This window comes from Vigna umbellata, chromosome 6 (genome assembly GCF_029865625.1).
Source record: "Vigna umbellata cultivar VRB3 chromosome 6, Vumbellata_1.0, whole genome shotgun sequence".
NCBI classification, from domain to species: domain Eukaryota; kingdom Viridiplantae; phylum Streptophyta; class Magnoliopsida; order Fabales; family Fabaceae; genus Vigna; species Vigna umbellata.
In genome coordinates, this window is record NC_142170.1 from 8,653,138 (window position 1) to 8,658,464 (window position 5,327).

Consider the following 5,327-nt stretch of genomic DNA (forward strand, 5'->3'; position numbering starts at 1 on the left):
TGACTGGCGTAATACACAGTAATTTTCCTGTGTTTGATGGTAAAGGGTTTGATGACTGGTGTGTCAAAATGGATGCCATCTTTGGCTATCAAGAGGTTGACGAGATTATCAAGAAAGGTTTCAAGGAACCAGTAAAGGGTGATCTCGAAGAAACAAAGAGATACAAAGAAAATAAGCGACTGGATTGCAAGGCACGGATGCTCCTACATCAATGTGTATCGGCTGCCATCTTTCAGAAAATTTCGAAAGCAGCTACGGCAAAAGAAGTATGGGAGATCTTGCAGGAGGGATACGGAAACTCAGGCAAGGTGAAGAAGATTCGGTTGCAATCCTTGCAGCGACAATACGAACTTTTGTGTATGGGTGAGCAAGAAACCGTGATAGACTACATCGGAAGGATTCAAGTAATTGTAAATGCGATGAGATCTTGCGACAAAATTGTGAAAGACAAGAAGATAGTCGAGAAAATTCTCAGAACGTTGACACCCCAGTTTGATCATATCGTTGTAGCGATAGAAGAATGCAAAGATCTTGCAACTATGAAGGTGGAGGAGTTACAAAATTCACTGGAGGCACATGAACAAAGAATAATCGAAAGAAGAAATGCAGAGAAAGAAGTGAATCAAGGTACAAACCAAGCTCTACAGGTTAGAAGCAATTACAAAATCAGAGGACGTGGAAATGGAAGAGGTAGAGGTCGTGCCCGGGGAGGTCGAACTGGAGGCAGAAATGCAAGTGTGTCTGATCAGAATGATGAAGATGAGTGTAGTGAAAACAAGAACGGCAGCAAGAGAGGAAGAAAATACTCCAGAGGGAGAGGAAGAAGTAACGTTGATAAAAGAAACATACAATGTTATACGTGCAATAAGTATGGACATTATTCTTCAGAATGCTGGCATAATGAAGATGTAAAGAAAGGCAAAGGAAAAGAGGAGGCTAATCTGGTGCAAGATGCAGAGGAGTCTGATTCAGAGCAAGTGCTATTAATGAGTACAGTCACAGAAAACGAAAGAGAATACAAGAATGGTAACTCTGCATGCAACAACAGATGTAACGAGTGCAAGAACAGTGTCTCTGCATGCGACAGGTGTTGTAAGGCTAAACACGTGTTGTTAGCTGACGAAACACATCATGCAGAAGATGAATCCTGTTGGTACTTAGACACAGGCTGTTCCAATCATATGACAGGGAAGAAAGAATTGCTATTGGATCTGAATCCGAGCATTAAAAGCAGCGTGCGTTTTGCCGACGATAGCGTGATCATGGCTGAAGGAGCTGGAAGAATTATGATCAAACGCAAAGATGGACGTCCTGCCTACATGAACAATGTACTGTATGTGCCAAACATGAAGAGTAATCTGCTGAGTCTGGGGCAACTTCTTGAAAAAGGTTATACAATGACTATGTGCCAGAAACACATAAATGTATTTGACGAAAGACAACGAATTGTTCTTAGAGCCCCACTTGCCAAGAACAGAACATTTAAGGTAAATCTTAATACCCTTGCTGTTCAATGCTTAACTGCTGTTGATTCCAAGGAAGAAGCTTGGCTGTGGCACTATCGGTTCGGGCATCTGAATTTTAGAAGCCTGAAATTGTTGAAGAGCAAAGATCTTGTAAAAGGAGTTCCTGAGATACAGATTCCTGACAAAGTTTGTGAAGGATGTGTTGTTGGGAAGCAGACCAGAAACAAGTTTAAACAAACCATGTACAAGAGAGCAAAGCAACCACTTGCTGTTGTCTACTCGGATGTTTGCGGTCCATTTGATGTGGAGACAATAGGAGGTAATAAATATTTTTTGCTTTTCGTAGATGAGTGGACTAGGAAGATGTGGGTGTACCTGATCAAAGAAAAGAAAACTGTATACCAATGCTTTGTAAAATTTTGTGCTATGGCGGAAAGGGAATCTGGTTTGCAGGTTAAAATTTTCAGAACAGACGGAGGAGGAGAATTCAACTCACTTGAAATGAATGAGTTTTGCACCAACAAAGGTATCGTGCATGAAGTGGTAGCTCCGTACACACCCCAACACAATGGTATTGCAGAGAGAAGAAATCGGATGTTGCTTGACATGACCAGGTGCATGATTAAAGCAAAGAAGCTGCCACATTGCTTGTGGGGAGAAGCAGTCTCTACAGCAGTTTATCTTCTGAATAGGAGTCCAACCAGATCATTGACTGAATGCACCCCAGAAGAAGCTTGGTCTGGAATTAAACCTACAGTTAAGAATCTGCGCGTTTTTGGATCTATATGTTACAAACATATACCAGATGAAAGAAGGAAGAAGTTAGACAATAGAAGTGAGTTACTTGTTCTTGTCGGGTATCACTCAACTGGTGCCTACAGAATGTATGATCCAAGAAAGAATCAGATAATTGTGAGTAGAGATGTTATAGTGGACGAAGAAAACATCTTTGATTTCAATATGACAAAAACCGAGCCAGACTTTGTTCAAGGCATCTTGGAAGACAATCATGTTGAAGAAGAACAAGTTACTGGAGGCATTGAAAGCAATAACAGACGGTCACAGAGAGTTAGATTTCCCTCAACGAGGCTGTCAGGGCATGAAGTGTTTGCAGATAGTGATGTTTTGGACTCTGGAGACTTGAATCATCTTGTGTTTTTGGCAGATGCAGAGCCTATTACTTGGAGGCAAGCCATTAACATGAAGGATTGGAAGGAAGCTATGCTTGAAGAATTGAGATCCATTGAAAGAAACAGAACCTGGGATATGGTTGAACTACCTCAGCATAAACGGGCAATTGAGGTAAAATGGATTTTCAAGACAAAGTACAAACCAAGTGGTGAGATAGCAAAGCTAAAGGCCAGACTTGTAGCGAAGGGTTTTCTACAGCAACAAGGAATAGATTATACAGATGTCTATTCTCCAGTTGCAAGACTTGAGACAGTAAGACTTGTGATAGCAGTTGCTAGCTGGAATAACTGGAAAATTCAGCAGTTAGATGTGAAATCTGCCTTTCTCAATGGTCCTTTGGAAGAGGAAGTCTACGTGATGCAGCCACCTGGTTTTGAGAAACAAGGTGAGGAACAAAAGGTGTATAAATTGAATAAGGCTTTGTACGGACTCAAGCAGGCACCACGAGCCTGGAACAATCACATTAATGCATTATTGATCAAGCTGGGATTTAAAAAGAGCTCTGTTGAATTTGGTGTGTATGTGAGAAGTGCTGGATTACAGAGTAAACTACTGGTGTGTTTGTACGTGGATGATCTCCTCGTAACTGGAGATTCTGAAGAAGAAATCGATATGTTCAAGAAGAAAATGGAGGAAGAATATGAGATGTCAGATCTAGGCAGTCTGAGTTACTTTCTCGGTCTGGAATTCATGGAAACAGCAAATGGAGTTGTTTTGCATCAAACAAGGTACATCAATGAAGTTCTGAATCGTTTCAATATGACTAACTGTAACTGTGTTCCAACCCCAGTCATTGCAAATTTAAAGCTTGGAGAGCAATCTGAAGAGGAATGTGTAGATGCTTCTCTTTATAAACAAATCGTGGGTTCCTTGAGATACATCTGCAACAGCAGGCCTGACATCAGTTATGGTGTTGGTTTGCTAAGTAGATTCATGCATAAGCCTAGGACATCACACTTGACAGCAGCTAAACACGTTCTGAGGTACTTAAAGGGAACAACAAATCTTGGTCTTCTGTTCCCCAAAGCATCCAGCAGCACAGAAGGCACATTGGAGGTATGGTGTGATTCAGATTGGAGTGGAGACACAGAGGATAGAAGAAGCACGTTTGGTTACTTCATTCAATATGGTGGAGCACCTATTTCTTGGTGTTCTAAAAAGCAAAGTGTAGTGGCACTTTCAACCTGTGAAGCAGAATATATTTCATCTGCAGAGACAGCGTGCCAGTGTATTTGGTTAGAAGCACTCCTTGAAGACTTGAAGCTGAAGTGTAGAAGACCCATACAGCTGATGGTTGACAATAAATCTGCAATAAGTCTGTCAAAGAATCCCGTGTTTCATGGGAGAAGCAAACATATCGATACTAAGTTTCATTTTCTAAGGGATTTAGTGAGCCAAGGTAGAGTTGAGTTACTGCACTGTCCAACTGATATACAAAAGGCTGATATTTTCACCAAAGCTCTCAGGCAGTCCAGGTTTGAGAGGCTGAGAGATTTGCTAGGTGTAATTTCGTTTAACTAGTTATGTTTAGGGGGGTATGTTGTTGTAAACATAACTGAATAACTGACTTATGTCAGACAGTTACTGGGTGCCATGCACACTCTATATACTTCACTGTTTTTGATTCTTTCAATACAGTTAATATTTCCCACTCTCTCTGTGTGTGCTATCTCTGCTGTTTACAAGTTTCTTCTCTGCATACTGTTACGTTAACATATGAAACACAAAACAAAAGTCATTTATAATTTTTTTTATTAAATGGAGGTAATTGAGTAGGTCATGAGGGTGATAGCACAGGATCAGAAGACATGGACCAACCAATTAAGAAGAAGGTCCACCAACAAAAGGTTCATGTTATCTAGTTTTATAAATGAAGGTCGTATATGTTCACACAAATTCAGTCATCTCATATTAATTAAAGAGAAAAACCTGTTTTAAAATTGGTTTAAGGTCCCATGCCAGAAGTTATTGCTCACTGACCAGAAATCAACAATGAAGGAAAGGATAATTACAATGGTGTCCTCTAATTATAGAATTAAGGAAATGGGTCATGCTTTCTACAGTTTGCATGGCAGAAAATTTCCCATCCCAACCATACTTACATTAAGAGTGAAAGAGACTGCTAAAATTATAGGAACCTCTCCTTAATAAAATCGTACTTGATGCAGCTACACACTACGTTATTCCTGCGGCTGAAAATATAATACATATTAGTCGACGATAATACACGTGTTAAACATGTTCTATCTAAAATGTACCAGTCCACTATAATGCACGAAAACATGTTTTTGATTTTTTCGAGATAGTCAGGAATGGACAGTTTTTTGTCCTAGGACACTGGGAAGATGAACATGGACAACCTAGGTCTAAGGATACCATCTAATCAACAAAACTCGCTGTCCCATACACGGAAATAAGGGTCACTTTCTCCAAAGACTTAATTTTAAGAATAATAATATTTTGAAAACATTGTTATTTTATGATTGTTACGTTAATATTTATAATTATTATTATTAATTATGAAATAATTTTAAATCAATTATATAATGATGTGTAAGTAATATTAAAATGATTTAAAAAAATATTGTTAAAGTATTATTATCCTAAATGTATTTTAAATAAAAATGTTAAAAATTATCTGAAGTTTAAAATACACTTTAATTGTACCAC